Source organism: Polypterus senegalus, chromosome 14 (assembly GCF_016835505.1).
Source record: "Polypterus senegalus isolate Bchr_013 chromosome 14, ASM1683550v1, whole genome shotgun sequence".
Lineage (NCBI taxonomy): Eukaryota > Metazoa > Chordata > Cladistia > Polypteriformes > Polypteridae > Polypterus > Polypterus senegalus.
In genome coordinates this window covers 96,021,051-96,038,121 of record NC_053167.1, presented here as the reverse complement: position 1 = coordinate 96,038,121, position 17,071 = coordinate 96,021,051, and the positions used below count along the sequence as shown (strand labels likewise).

The 17,071-nt window shown below is 41.0% G+C and overlaps 1 protein-coding gene across 2 annotated transcripts in view; it reads right to left on the bottom strand.

Moving 5' to 3' along the window:
- st6galnac5a (ST6 (alpha-N-acetyl-neuraminyl-2,3-beta-galactosyl-1,3)-N-acetylgalactosaminide alpha-2,6-sialyltransferase 5a) overlaps positions 1-17,071 on the bottom strand; it is a 216,290-nt gene that overhangs the window by 62,002 nt on the left and 137,217 nt on the right. The gene's annotated exons all lie outside the window — the stretch shown is intronic.

Here is a 17,071-nt window from a genome sequence, read left to right as displayed (position 1 = left end):
ATTATTCAAAAGTGCAAATGGTTGTTGTTTTTTTTTGACAACAAATGATGAAAAGAGTAGGGAAAACAATCCTTAATAGTTTAGGCCTAGGCAGCAGTTTTAAAATATGCAGAACAAATGCTTGAGGATGTCTGTGTGGCAAAATGTCCATAACTTAAGCATCGTTGTGACTTTGCAGAACACAGCATGAGCACAATGCCCTCCATTTGTGATCTGAGTCTCAGTAAGTTTGAGCGGCTCTGATTTCCATTTACTAATAACTGTCATGCATTATGTAACAATCACCTGCTTTTTTATTTTAGCTTTTATTCACAAATAGCACAACAGGGCTTTGTTTCCATATTTCCATAAAATAGACTACTGGTAGTCTATTAACTTACTCCATCTCCCATAGTTTTAACTTACTGCAGTTCAAGGTTGTGGGAGTCACCCTGACCGCATCAGGTGCAAGGCAGGAACCAGACCTGACAGTGAAGATGACAGTGAGGTGTTAGATGATTGTAATGGATGCTGTTCTGTTACTGAGGGATACTGAGGTGTTTTGTCGTGTGCTGCATACTCCCCAACTTGACCTGACAATGACCATATGTGCCACCATGAAACCCTCAAATGATTGAGATTTTAGGACAATTTGAAGGAAAGTGAAAGCGTGGACTATATCCTAATATAGTGGACATATTACTGGCCTTTTCGCAAGAAACTGGGTTTAAGTCGCACATCTGATCTCGGTCTGTCTGGAGTTTGCATGTCCTCCCCTGTTAGTGTGGTTTTCCTCGAAGTATTTCTATTTCACTGGACAGTAACGATTTTGCTTCCTGAACATTGCTGGATGTATCTTGTGGATTTTGGAATGCTGATCCCAAAAATTACCTTAAAATTTTCCTATCACATAGTATTAACAGTACCTTTCACTGTAACCAAGGGGCCCAGCCTAAACCCGGAAAAACAACTTTAGACCACTGTCCCTCCTCTACCACAATTTACAGTCCATAAGGTAGAGCTCACCTGGCATCCACCAAAACCAGATTTATCCAACTGACTACCAGAGAGTGAAGCTCCACACTCCACCGCTTGGCATTGTACACAGTGATTTAAGATTGTGTGCAGCTGCTTGGCCACTGAAATCCAATTCATGAAGCTCCCAACGCACAGTTCTTAAGCTGATGTTGCTTCCAGACGCAGTTTGGTGCTCTGTTGTGAGTAATGCAACAGAGGACAGGAGATTTATTTTTTATTTAATTTATTTTTTTTTTGTTTTTACACATGATGGCTTTCAGCACTTGGCGACCCCACTCTGCGAGTTTGCGTGGTCTACTACTTCATGGCTGAGCTGGTACTGCTTCTGGACACTTCCACTTCACAACAACAGTAAAACATTGCAGGTACTGACTTACGACATAGGTGGCAGTGCACATGCAGGTTATGACCTACTGTAACAGAGTGTGTCCTGTGACAAACTGGCATCTCATCCTGGGAGAATTTTGGCCATGGCAGGCTTTAACTGTACTGTCACATTACAGTGGAATACATGGGTTTGAAAAAACAAATGAACAAAAGAAATGAATTTTGTGTGGTTCAGCCTTCCCACTGTCAGTTCCTTCTCATGACACTATACTGTATTTTACAAATATTTCCAGACACAGAATGGTCATTTAATTAGCTAATTCATATAGACAAGCAGGGACCAACAGACTGTCTGGGTGTGCAAGCCAGGGAAGAATGGGTCAGTTGAAAGATTTAAGCGGCTTTCAGCAAAATGTGGCTGCAAACACCAGTGATATGTGTATCACTGCCATCCACAAATATGGTACCCTCAAGAACAATCATGTCAAAAACTGGCAACCCCCAAAGAACATCCAGTAGATGGCTATTCTGTAGGTCAGAAACAGACAAGTGACAATAGGGGCAGCCTATATCCTAATAAAGTGGATATGCAATTATAGGCCCTCTTCTTAGGAATTACTGTCTAGTACAGATTAGACGCTCCTTTTTTGTGTGGCCGCCTGAATTCTTCATTAAGGTGCTGGAAACATTTCTGTACAAGTTGACTGGACAGCATCATGCAGCTCTTGAAACTTCTCTGTTTCACATTGATGTTCCACACCATCATCATCACAGCTCTGCTGGCTTGAGAACTACAAATTGTACAGAGCACTAAAAGTAACTAAAGTCACTGTCACCTTCATGGGACCTCCTGCAGATGATGTTTTCTAACATGATGGAATATACTGCTGGAATTACCCATTTGAAAAGACACATATGGTGGTCTTAAAGGGATGCACATCATTAGCAAGAGTACGAAAACTCAGACCCGACAGCAGGTGTGGTTATAAAGCAGCTTTATTTTTCAGAGTCACGGTGAGAAGAGTTTCAGAAAAGCAGACAATGAAATATACATGACAGCGTCAGGGCTCTTCTGAACCCCGTCTGTTGGGTGGGGTCCAGTTTTATACCCTAGAATGCGTGATTTAATATCATTATAAACTGCAACAGTCAACACATTTATTATACACAAACCTTGAGCCCCTTTAACGTCCCTTGTAAAACTTGATTTCTTGGCTCCTTTTGTTATGGCGTTCAGATGTAAGCTAAGGGAAAACGTGATAAGGCAGACTCATGTGTGGAATGCTCAGACCTTGAGTCCTTTGCACACATTTTTCTGTTTGCTAAAACAAAGCATGCTTTTACATGGTTTTGTAAAGCTTACTTCTCAGACATGAATTAGTACAAGGGAATGACGAGAACATTCAGTTTCCACAGTACTTAGGTCAGCTGTTGCATTCAAATGATGCCCCACTGTATGTCACTGCATACATTAAGATTCTTTTGACCAGCTCACATTTTCCCAGTTTTCAGTCATCTCATTTTGGTGACCATGTGTACCTGTAGCCTTATCTTCCTCTTCTTATCTGACAATAGTGACATGGTCTTGTGCTACTGTAGCCAGTCCACTTCATGGTCCGATGCATTGTACATTTAGAAATGGAGTTCTGCATGCCACCATTATAAAAAGCTGTTATCGGAGTGTGTGTGGCCTTTCTCTTAGCATGAATAAATCTGGTCATTCCCTTATGATCTCTTTCCATAACAAGGTGTTTTTTTCCCCACAGAACTGCTGCTCACTGGATATTTTTTGTTTATCACACACATCTCTGTGGATTGTAGACACCGTAATGTGAAAATCTCAGCAGGGAAGCTGTTAATGAGATGATGGAGATGACATGTTTTTCACCTAAATTCATAGCCAGGTCAATGTCACTTAGATAGTACCCCTTGATAATTCTGATGTTTGGTCAAACAGCAAATAAACCTTCAGGCAATGTCTGCATGCTGTATATATCAAGTTGCAACTTCAAGTTTGGCTGTTTAAAGGAGCAAGATGTTTGCATAAATAAGCAGATGGACCTGATAAAATAGCCATTGAGTATGTAAGTGGAAAAAATGAGTAGTCTGATAAAAGTAGGCTATGTGAAAGTGATGAAAATTTAATTAGTAAAAAACAAGAGATGGTTCTGAAAGGTGACTAACAACAAATAGTTGCACTGACTTCTAAAAGTGAAGCCTATGGATTAATTCAACATACTATTTAAGTAGCTGCTTGAAACATCAAATTCAAGTTTCAAAAAGGGTAGGCCGTTTAAGAAGATGAAATCAAACTGCTTACTGCTATCTTGCCCTTCAAATCAAAGGAAGAACAGACTGCTTGATCCTAATGAGTCAGGCTTCAAGAGGGGCCCTTCCACACGGATAGTGCTACTTACTGAAATATTGGCACATTACGGGTACCTAGAGCTACCAACATGTCATCTGTCTTCATCCTGCTGAATCTCTCCTCTGCCTTTGACACGGTCAACCAGCAGATCCTGACCATGGCATCGCTGGGATTGCCCTTCTGTTGTTTGCGTCTTGCCTCTTGGGCAGATCTTACAGTTAACCACACAGTATCAGCTAGAATCTCTGCAAGTCTCAATGCTTTTTCAACGTGGATGAAGGAACAATTTCTACCTCAAACTAGGTAAATACTGACGTTATTACTATCACAGCTTGTCCATCTATTCAGTCCCCTATCTCTGTACAGCTTGGCCTATTATTGCCAACACCAACAAAATCCGTAAGCAATCTTGGGGTGGTGGCCGATATTCAACTGTACCTCACTGACCATGTAGCAGCTGTCTGTCAGTCTTGCAGATTCACTCTGTACAACATCTGCAAAAAACCAAACCGTATTTTAGAGAGTATGCATCACAACTCTTGGTTCAGGCTTTGGTCTTATCATGGCCGGACTATTGCAGCTGCAGGCTGGCAGGAGTACTAGCATGTGGCACCAAGCCATTGCAGATAATCAAAAATGCAGCGAAATGTCTGGTGTTCAACCAGCTAAGGTGGGCATGTTTCACTCTCCCTTTTTTTAATCACTTCTTTGGCTTCCTGCAAGACATGTACGGTTTTAAAGTTCACATTCTTTATGCCTGTTCACAGAGTAGTCAGCTGGTTTGCACCTATATATGGAGACATTTGTGTGGTCCTATGCTCCTTCTCATGTCCACTCTTGTTTGGTGAATTTCGGTCCGATATTTGCTTTCTGGTTTTTGTAACACAGGAGTCTTAATTACCTTGCATTTTGCTCTGAGCTCTTCGCTTGTGGTGATCACTTTGTAACTGCCCTGTAACAAGGCCGAGTTCCACCATATGGATAACAAAAATATTTTGCTTTTTTGTTAATCAACCATTCATACATTTACAGATGGCAATGGTGAGTTGGTGCCAATCTTGGCATTTCCAAACCAGAAGGGATGTCAGTTTATTGCAGGACATGCTCACACTGGACCACCTGTGAGCTGTCAATTAACCCAGCATGAATCTTTGGGATGTAGAATGCCAAAATGGACACAAGGTATACCAGAGACAGCCTGGGGCAGGAATTGAATCCAGGTCCTCTGTGATGGGCGGCAGTAATGCCAACCGGTATGCTTCACTGTTCCTCACTTTGTTCACTGAACATGGGTATAAAATAACTGTGTGAATATTTAATCCATCAATATAGTCAAATTGCATTGATTAAAGAAACAAAATCTACATGGGAAATCTCTCTGACAGAAATCCAAATGGCACCACAGCTCAGGAGGCCAGGAATTCATAAGAAACTTGCATTGATCAGCATCTGCTTTAGTTTTCATGTTTCTATAATACAAATAATTACACTTCCTTTTGGCAGCTCATTGTTTTCACTCTTGAAGGCTAATGGTTATTTCAGTCTTCCACTCAGCCCTGTAAATTACATATCTGTAAGGCGGTTGATTATTCAAAATTAATCACAAACTTTTCACAGCAAAAAATGCACATAATAGTGTGTTAGAGGTAAAAAATAAATCTTTCCACTTCATTGCAGTCAAGTAATATAAATAAGGTTTGGGACAATGGCAGCTTACCCCCAGTCTGTCTACATACAAAGCAGGCTAGAAACGACTCCACTGAGATTATAGCTCTCTCCAGGGTGAGACGTGCTTTTTTTTCTGTCTTTGGTGACCTGATCTTCAACGGCAGTTTTAAAATTATTGGTCTTTCCGTGATATGAAAAAATAGTTCAATAAGCCACATAATGCATTCTGATTATTACATTGTCAAGGCAATCTCAGGGCATCTCAAAGGATCTGTCATGGCCACTCTTGGCATCACGCCTACATACTCTGCTCACATTGGGAACGTACTTCTTCTAGTCCAGGATTATGGGGAGACACAGACTTCATCTTTAGACATTAGTCACTTTTACAGTTTATTTTGTAAAATTTCCAACATATTCCATCATACAAAGTATAACCAAGTGCATCTAGAACTTAAAGACATGTCTTATCCAACTGGCTCAGGGAATTAAACCAGTTTAGTGTAGAGCAGAGGACACTCCAAAGGGACCTAATCCAGGTTTTCAACATCCTCAAAGGCATTGATAAAGTAGATCCAGCAGAATTCTTTTACCTTAAGAGTGAATCACGTACTCAAGGACAACACTGGAAATTATGTGGAAGTGCATTTAAAACTGGAGCCAGGAGGCACATCCTTTGCAAAGAGTCGTGGAACTCTGGAACAAACTACCAAAGCATGGAGTTGAAGCAGAAACCTTGACAACCTTCAAGAAAAAGCTATTAGCTAACAAATGGTCTCCTCTTATTTGTGAAATTTCTTATACATGTCCTGGGAACAGGCACCAAAGGTTATTATTGTGAAGAAGCCATCGGTCTTTTCAGATATGAATAACTGTTGTAATGAGCTCATCAAGGATGTGTGCAAACTCAGTCCCTACACAGGAAGAAGATGGTGGAGAAAATTAACTGTGTATATAATGTTGCAGATGAATTAATCCTTATTATTTCATGTTGTTTTTTTTAAGCCAAAGCAAACAGAAAGACAGACCGACTGACCAAACTAACCGATAGCTGTACGATGCACCATGAAACTTGTTTCAAATCTTATGTTTGTTAACTGTCTCAGGTTCTCTACATGCCTGTGTGGAGCATTTTCAGTTATGAGTCTATTCGTTTCTGAGATTTATCATCAGAATAATGTTTCATGCCCCAAGGTTGGGTAACTCTTAGAAAGGTACTAGGCACATAAAAACTGAATTTAGCTTTTCTTCCACAGTGAACTACATAGTCACCAGACCTCCAAGGCTGAGCATACATTGTGCAATTTTTAGAAATCATGATCATGCAGCTACTCACACTGTAAGATAGGGATGCCAGTCATGTATGTGCTTAAAATGTACGTTTGGTCCAGTTGGGTGCTGAGGTTATATGTGCACATAGTTCCAACAGACAGTTCTAACCCATTAACATTTTGCAATAAATCTTTACCCATTCAGAAAACAGTATGGCCAGAGGTGTAAAGACAAGTGTGGCATTACAGACCATTGCCATACTATGTTCTAAAACTACAAAGAAAAGAAAAAGGAGTAGCTGGACAAGAAGATGGTTGGGAAGGCACAGGACAATATGGTCTGTTCATTTTACAGAGAGAACTGGAAGTATGAAATCTATGCAATGTATCATTGTGTGTGCTTCTAGTAAACCTTTCTTATGATGCTTTTGTCATTGGACAATTAGTTGTATGTGTGTTGCTATATGATAGTTAACCTTTTGAAATCAAAAACCATGACAGTGAAAATGCCTGATGTACAATGTGCTCCTTTAAATGAGGTATTATGGTAGCTCAGGTGCAGGTGTCTTGTTTTCTTTACTGTTGAACGCCTGTTAACAGAGACCAGTAAGGCACACTTCACCAGAAAGAACAGAGATAGGAATGTTAGCTTTTACAATACAAAAAGTGTAACAATAAACTGAGAAAAAGACGTCAGGGAGTTGTCCTGAGTTGTTAGGCAAACAGCAAGAAAAGTTACTTTAATGAATGTAGACCTTTTTATTTGGTCCTTTAATTAAAGGGGACACAGCCCGTCTGAGATCTGACAGTAAGCAAACTTCTGTTAAGTTCAGCAGCTCAAATTTTCAATAACAAAAAGAAAGAATTTGAAATTGCTATTTAGTAAACAGAAGACTTGTCAGCTTGACTACAAAATGTGTCTATTTTACTTGTAAACTTGTTAAGCATATTAGCCTTGCACCTTCTTTATAAACATCTCATGAACATTTTTTAAGGATTACTATTGTGATTGTGTGTGCCATACAGTAAAGGTTTTGGGAGAATCAAGTACTGCATAATTAAAATGGAAATCCTGATTAATAATTACACCTTACGAATTTGCTGATACACTGCAAAAAAGTAAACACCTGCATAAATATAGTAAAAGTATATTTTAGCAAATATAGCAGCCTGCTATCCCATCTCCCACCAATGCAGCTGAAGTTCTCCCAGTTCAAGTCTCTTTATCTGGGAGTTTCTATAACGATCTGAGTAAATGTTAGATGACAGGAAATGTGAGGCAAAAAAATGTTGAACACATAACTAAAGCAGAAACTTCTTCCATGTTATAGTAATAATTACGTGAAGTGCATAATGTATGAAGACGTTAATCCAAATATCAAATAAACACATGCACTTTTATTCAAGAATATAACCCAAAAAAATCATTCTAGTTACATGTTGCATTCAATGAGTTAAAAACCCAAGCTCAAATGTCAATGGACAGAATGTTGACATGCCTTCTTAGATGGTGCAGAGGTAAGAATTGCTGTATTAAAACCAAAAGGCTACAGGTTCGAGTCTGGGTGTTTCTCATTTCGAGTAGTGAGCTGCTATTATTATTATTATTACTATAATATAATAAATACACACATTTAAGTCTGTCACACCCGGTGTAAAATTTTTACTACCTGTAATTCTGTGCTTTGTCTCCAAATCTCCCGCAATCCAAAACTTTATGCCAAATTTGCATGCTTAGTTGAAATGTATTGCAAGAAAGGACAACGGATCTTGGTTGGAAACAGTTGCTCATCAACAGTAATATGTTGCTGCGTTGTAACACAAAATACAGTTCTCAAAATAATGTTGCCAAATGTCAGAGATCGCAGCAAATCTGCCGTTCTTCACAAATTCTGTGCAGGTATCTTTATTGTCAAAGCGCAAATGCCACACATCACAGGGCATCATATCTTTGATTGCAGGTACAAGAAATACTTCTGAGAAGGCATCCAAAACTGTGGTCATTGCTGCTCTTGTGAAAAGAATGGAAATAAATGACATCAACTCAGACAGGGAGAGGCAAGTTCATTGTTACCACATGACCTTCACTGATAGAATAAAACTGGATTATTTATAATAAAAAAAAAAAAGTGGCCAAAATTTACACCGGGTGTTACAGACTCTAATCAAATGTATGTTCTTACTATATTGTAGTAATAAGAATAGCAGCTCACTACTCAAAATAGAAAGAGCTCAGATCTTGACTAAGAGGCAGCAGTTCTTTATCCACACTTCGACTTTCTGTCAATTGATATTTGGACTTGGGTTTTTACTCTTTGACAGCATCATGTAAATTGAACGATTTATTTTTCTTTGGTTATATTCTTGAATAAAAGTTCACTTCTATTTGAAATTTGGACTAAAGTCTTCACACATTATACATTTCACATGGAAAAAGTTTCTGTTTTAGTTATATGTTCAACATTTCTTGTGTCCTATTTCCTGTCATCCAACATTTACCCAGATCGTTATAAAAACGGAACACACATGAATCTTATGTATTCCAAATAAACAATATATTATTTACCCTATACAATTCCAGGCACCTCACTCCGAGATAAACAAACTTGAGTTGGGAGAATTTCAGCTGCTGTGCGATGGGATAGCAGGCTGCTTGTGCCGATTGACACATTTGCAAAACAAAGACAGTGATGAAGAGGTGTGAAGGAAGTTAAGGTAGCCCAGCATTACGACTTTTTTTCATAGGCTTCAGGGATTCTAGTGTTAAAGGAATGAAGGGAAAAAAAAAACTTCAATTGTTTCAATTCAGTAACATAAAAATCGGTGACTGGTATCAGGCCTAAAAATAATCTGCCAGAGCATACCTACCTTCCACCAATACTCTTACACATGCTGGCTTTGTTTCCTCCTTCCATTACAGCCCTTGCCAAATGATCACCATCCAGCTCCAGACAATAATAGCCATATTACCAAAAAGTACTTTACACAAAAGCCATAAACTTCTTCCAAATGACCTCTGGGGATGACTTATGCGATCATGTACAGAGGCAGTCATGCAGAATGAGTGAGGAATACTGCAGTACCTTGCAGTATCCTGTCTATATTGCTCCACTGCCAATTGTACAACTTCAGAAGCTGTTAATAATGTGACTATGCTGGCTTGAAAATCCAGCAGTAGGAGCAGTGAAGGGTTTAAATGGTGCCCAATCTCAGACGATCATAGGTCAAATCCCTGTCAAGGCACAGTGACAATCTTTTCTTATTATTTAGTACTTTTTTTCTTATAATTTATAGTACCTTTCCACTGTGATAACAAATGTAAGCGTTCAGAGAAAGCGGATCACTTTCTATAAAGTACAGTATATAAGCTCAATATAGTCAGAACATACACTTCAGAAGGTTTTCAAAAATAGCAAATGACTACAATGGTAGCTTTAAAACTTAAATCCATTTGCGGTAATTGAAACATGTACAGTGCAAATTACATTAACCATTTTTCACAAGCAAATGATGCAATATGAGGAGCACCTTTCGATCATTTTTGCTAGCCAAGCTCACAACACAGTAGCTCACATATGAAATACTACAAGAAGAGTTTCTACCACACTATTTTCTTGGCTGGCACCACTAAAGCTCTTTTCTCATACATTTAGAGTTGAGTAAATTTAGTGAGTTGAAGGACCCTCAAATATAACTGGGCGTTCTCAATTATTTCTTCTGAGTTTTCCAGTCTGGCAGTGCTTCCTGTTGGCCAAAAGTGGTTTTTCCATCCATATTTAGTCAATGATAACCTGTTCATTTTTACAAAAAGTGCAAATCAGTCTGGTGACTGGCACTCCAATACACATTGGCCATACAGTCTATGTCATTCTGGACAATACTTCCAAGACAACAAGTGGGTAACTAAAAACCAATCAGTACCACTTCAAGGAAGATGAGGTGCAATACTTGAGCCTCGGCTTCCAACTTCTATCCTTCATTCGTATAAGGTGCAAGATGGGAAAAATGACACTTTAAAGCATAAGGCTGAAAGCTCAGTGACCCTGAGGAAATTACCTAACCTGCTTGTTATCCAGCCATAAAAGATGCCCTTAAAATTGTTACATTAGATCCAGATCTTGTAAGCTACCTTGGCAAAAGGCTTCTGAACAATACAGAACAATCTCCCAAAATGCCATTAACTCTATTGTGTATGCCCCATGTTTGTGTTTTTATTCCTCATGGAAAAAGGATGAGAAATCATGGAATTATCACTTACCGCTTTATCGAGGGAGCACCAAGTCTAAAGAAAGTACTACGCTGCTTGGTCGATTTATCTTTTTTCTCGTTAGGCTAAGCACTTATTGGTTCTTCTTTCTAGTTCAGTGCCTACGGTAAATCCTGTGTTTATCCAGCATTTTATTTTTCCTGTGTATCCAAAGCAAATCTGATAGGACAATACTTTCTAAATTGTGCTTATGTTTAACAAAGCAGAGTGGGCTGCTGGTGAGACATTATCACGAGGCACCTGGGGCAAAAGTTATCACTGGCATCTTTGTGAAAAAGCAAAAGTTCAAAGTGATTTTAAATTGTAGACATCAGCAGAAGGAGGGAGCTTTCAAATGCCCTAGCTCATTAATCAGTTGCTGTCAAGAATGGCAAGAAGCAACATCCACACACCTTCTGATAAGGACCCAGCTATGCTTTTTAAAGATACATTGAAAATAAAGAATGAATGACTCTCTCACCAGCATGAAAGGATAAAGACAAAAGCTATCCTATTACAGACTTCCAAAGCAAGAGGTTAACTCGTCTGAGCCTTGTTAATTCAAAGGCCTTTTTTTCTACTGGAAGAGAGAGGATATTATGACAAAAGGGACAAAACAGCTTTCAGAAAATTAACATCAACCAAGAACTAGAGAGAGAGGATGCCCAGCCTGCTGCAGCCACATTCATCTCTATCAAGAACAGTCATTCGAGACACTGGAGTGATTTTAATAGGAAGAGGGTTTACTGGGAATTGAGGCTTATTTTTTAAGGCTATCCTCCAGGAATTATATGTGAATGCTCCAAACAAGTAAGAGGATAAGCAGCATACTACAGTGGATTATGTAAAATAATCAGCAGAATGATGTTCAGAGTCATAGCCCATTAGCCAAAAGCAAGGGTCCAGTCAGGGCGGCTAATCTTTCTTTAAATAGCTGTCTGCAGTGACAGATTGTTGCCTATCGCTGACTCCTTTTATAAAGCTGTAATTCTCTGCCCTCACTGACTATGCCACAGTCACCTGTTAAACATCCAAGGCCTTCTAGCTATCCCAAAAGCTCAAGTATGCCGGTCTTGTGACACACACATTCACTCATTCTTGTGACTCCTGCTTTGTGGAACTCTCCATCGGTGGGTGAGGCTCTATCAACTGAAATCTGATGACCTCTTGTGATTTAACTCCATGATTTTCTTTGTATAGTTCTTTTACAATAGACTTTTCCTTACCTCTACTGTTGATATATCCTGCATGCTGTCACCTATGTCTATTTACCTCATTGTCTTTTAGATCCTAGGCTGATAACAGGAGGTTTGTGGGCCTATGCCAGATATTTCCCTTTATCGTCTTATTACTTTCATTCAGTTTTCCTAGTGAAAGTTATAATAGCTTGGTTGACTACATTACCTCTAGCCACTCCTGGTGAACTCCCAAGCCAGTTGCGAGATATAAATCCCTTATGAATCATGGGTCTGCCTAGTGGGGCAGAACGCAAGCAATGGTACTGAGAATGCAGTCAGACTTTTTTTGGGCTCATACACCGTCAACATGGCACTGCCAGATCTAAACACTAGTGTGGAGAGTTGCTCACGTAAAGAAGTGCAGGTGGAGTCTGCCATCACACTTTTTGTAACTGATCTTTTCCTAAATAAGGAGTGGCATTGCACGTGTACTTTGTCAGCATGCCTGTGTCGATCAAACACAGGAAACTCTGCAATCTACTTGTGACTTTACGCTGTAGGAAGATAAGTAAAGTAAAGATACTGTAGGTAAACAACATTCGATGTGGGGTTTATATACAGTAACATAAATGTATTTCATATAAAGACCATCAAGAAACATAATCGCAAACAATACCTTGGCGAGCTCGTGATAGACAGACAGACAGACAGACTGACAGACACTTTATTAATCCCAAGGAGAAATTCACATAATCCAGCAGCAGTATACTGATACAAAAAAAGCACTATTAAAGAGTAATAAAATTAATGTAAAACAGACAATAACTTTGAATAAAATGTAATGTTCGCATTTACTCCCGGGTGGAATTGAAGAGTCGCATAGTGTGGGGGAGGAACGATCTCCTCAGTCTGTCAGTGGAGCAAAACAGTGACAAAAGTCTGTCACTGAAGCTACTCCTCTGCCTGGAGATGACACTGTTAAGTGGATGCAGTGGATTCTTCATGATTGACAGGAGTTTGCTTAGTGCCCATCGCTCTGCCACTGATGTTAAACTGTCCAGCTTTAATCCTACAATAGAGCCTGCCTTCCTAACAAGTTTGTCCAGGCGTGAGACGTCCTTCTTTATGCTGCCTCCCCAGCACACCACCGCATAGAAGAGGGCACTCGCCACAACCGTCTGGTAGAACATCTGCAGCATCTTATTGCAGATGTTGAAGGATGCCAACCTTCTAAGAAAGTATAGTCTGCTCTGACCTTTCTTACACAGAGCATCAGTATTGGCAGTCCAGTCCAATTTGTCATCCAGCTGCACTCCCAGGTATTTATAGGTCTGCACCCTCTGCACACAGTCACCTCTGATGATCACGGGGTCCATGAGGGGCCTGGGCCTCCTAAAATCCACCACCAGTTCCTTGGTCTTGCTGGTGTTCAGGTGTAACTGGTTTGAGTCACACCATTTAACAAAGTCTTTGATTAGCTTTCTGTACTCCTCCTCCTGCAGCCCACGATAGCACTGTCATCAGCGAACTTTTGCACGTGGCAGGACTCCGAGTCGTATTGGAAGTCTGATGTATATAGGCTGAACAGGACCGGAGAAAGTACAGTCCCTGCGGCGCTCCTGTGTTGCTGACACAATGTCAGACCTGCAGTTCCCAAGAGCACATACTGAGGTCTGTCTGTAAGATAGTCCACGATCCATGCCACCAGGTGTGAGTCTACTCCCATCTCCGTCAGCTTATCCCTAAGGAGCAGAGGTTGGATGGTGTTGAAGGCACTAGAGAAGTCCAAAACATAATTCTTACAGCACCACTGCCTCTGTCCAGGTGGGAGAGGGATCGGTGTAGCATATAGATGATGGCATCCTCCGCTCCCACCTTCTCCTGGTATGCGAACTGCAGAGGGTCGAGGGTGTGGCGGACCTGTGGCCTCAGGTGGTGAAGCAGCAGCCGCTCCATGGTCTTCATCACATGTGACGTCAGAGCAACAGGCTGGAAGTCATTCAGCTCACTAGGACGTGATACCTTTGGGACTGGGGTGATTCATGATGTTTTCCAAAGCCTGGGACTCTCCCTGTTCCAGGCTCAGGTTGAAGATGCTGTAGAGGACTCCCCAGTTCCAACGCACAGGCCTTCAGCAGTCGTGGTGATACACCATCTGGACCCGCTGCTTTGCTGGCACAAAGTCTCCTCAGCTCTCTGCTCACCTGGGCTGCTGTAATTGTGGGTGGGGATGTCTCACCTATGCTGGTATCAGCAGAAGGATGGTTGGAGGATGCAGTACTCCAGGTGAGAGTGGGTTAGGGTGGTCAAGCCTGTTAAAGAAGTTGTTCATTTGGTTTGCTCTCTCCACGTCTCTCGATGGTGGCACCCGCTTGAGCTGCAGCCAGTGATAATCTTCATCCCATCCCACACTTCCTTCATGCTGTTATTCTGCAACTTCTGCTCCAGCTTTCTCCTGTACTGCTCTTTGCGCCCTGAGCTGGACTCGGAGTTCCTTCTGCAGCTTGAGCTCATGGTGATCACCACCTTTAAAAGCCCTTTTCTTCTGGTTCAAAAGGCCCTTGATGTCACTTGTAATCCATGGCTTGTTGTTAGCATAGCAGCGTACTGTTCTTACTGGAACTACAATGTCCATACAGAAGTTGATGTAATCAGTTGTGCAGTCAACAGCCTCTTCAATGTTCTCACTATGTGACCCAGCAGTATATCCCAGTCTGTAGTTCCAAAGCAGTCTCTCAGAGCCTGCTCTGCCTCAGGGGACCACTTCCTGAATGAGCGTGTGGTTGTAGGTAGCGCCTTCACTCTTGGTTTGTAGTGAGGCTGAAGCAGAACCAGGTTATGATCTGCTTTCCCAAGCGCAGGCAGCGGGGTGGCGCTGTATGCGTCTTTAACGTTTGCATACAGTAGGTCAATAGTTCTATTTACCCAGGTGTTACAGTCCACATACTGGGAGAAGGCAGGTAATGTTTTATCCAGCGTTACATGGTTAAAGTCTCCAGCATTAGCACAAGTCCTCAGGGTGCTGCGTTTGTAACTTAGCAACTGCGGAATGGATGACTTCACTCGCTATCTCCGGGGGGATGTAAACAATAACAACAATCACGTGTCCAAACTCTCTGGGCAAGTAATAGGGACGCAGACTTACGGCCAACAGTTCGATGTCCCTGCAGCAAGTGGAGATTTTAACGTTTACATGTCCTGAGTTGTACCATTTTGTATTGACATAGAGAGCGACTCCCCCTCACCCCCCTTTCTTCTTACTGCTGGTATTTGCGTCTCTGTCTGCTCTAACTGTGCTAAACCCGGGTAGCTCCACGTTAGCATCTGGGATAGTAGTTGTTAGCCACGTTTCACTAAAACACAGCAAGCTGCATTCTCTGTAGGTTCTGACATTTTTCACCAGCACAGCCAGTTCGTCGATCTTATTTGGTAGTGAGTTCACATTTCCAAGGATCACAGAAGGCACCGACGGTTTATAACGCCATTTTCTCACAAGCTGCTTGGCTTTTATCTTATCTTTTATCTTTGCGCCGGCTCGGCTGCCCTGATATCATCTTCTTACCTCATCAGGTAAATAGGGAACATTTCTTCTCAGTGCTTTAAGTTGACTACTTGAATAGGCGAATCTCGGTGTGTAAAAATCCATATCAAGTAGTAAAAATAGTAAAAAGTGTCCAGGGAGCGATTCCACATAAAACAAAGTGGTAGAAGTGATCAGTGAAATAGGGAAAAATAGAGAAAAAAAGGTAAAAAGATAAAGTCATCCACGGAGCTGCTGGAATGGCTGCCACTCGCTGCGGTACCAGAAATGGAAAAAAAAAAATGCCCTGCTGTTTAGTTGAAGGAAATGTGTATGTCAAATTCACTGGCAAGATGACACCCGACCTAATGCTGCATTCAAAAAGTGTCATCTTTTGCCTTTATGTCTGGTGCAGCTGCGTTGCTCTTATGTGGGAGTGGACATTTCTGGCAGGGAAGGCTTCTGTTCTCTTTCTCCGATGTAGAACCTTCATCCTTGTCTGAGTTCACCTCTGTTATACCATGTCTTTATTTGAAAACGGCAGTGTCAGATTGAAGGGAGCATGAATGTGACTGAGAGAATAAACCTAAATTAAAATAAAAAAAACAAAAAAAAAAAACGTTTACCTCAGTAAAACCTTGGATTGCGAGTAACTTGGTCTATAAGTATTTTGCAAGACGAGCTAAAATTTTTAATACATTTTAACTTGATAAACAAGCGAAGTATTGCAATACGAGTAGTACGTATAGACTTTGTCTGCTGAGCATCACGTGATCACAACTGAGCTGATGGTTCTTCTCTCTCTCTTGCTGCAAGATTGTGGGTAATCGTCTCCCATTCTCGGTCTCAGTCGGTGTGCCTCCCTCATATAGGCAACATCCATACGAGCGTATACTGTTTACTATAGCATTGTGACCACGTACGTGTGTGTGTTGTAACATGCAAGTCCCTGTCTTGCACCCCAAAACACGAAGCTGAGTCTGCCTTACTGCTTTAGCAAGACCAGCTTTATTTAGCTTGAAACAGGAACACCACGGTTATTTATTGTAGCGGGATCTGCCATTCTCCTATACACAGAAACAGCAGTCAGGCAGGGTCATGGCCAGGTTAGCACATGTCCGCAATCTTTTTGGATTCACTTTTGCGGCGAACTGCTACAGCGCTGGGAGCCTGTGGTTGCTTCAGGACACTGTTCCTCGTGTCGTCCCGTTGAATGGAATCCCAAAAGAGTTTAGAAACCTTACAGTGCGTGAAGCAATTTTTTTTATTTTGTGTCCAAGTGTAGTGACTCTTCAGGTAAAAGCAACTGTCACTGGATAAGTTCCTTGTCAAAGTTGCAAAAAACGAAGATGACTCCAGTGAGCCAACAGACAGCAGGGATTCCATTAGTTTTTGTATTTTGTATTATTCATTTTTATATGAATAGTTTTGGGTTGTGGAATGAATCATCTGAGTTTCCATTATTTCTTATGGGGA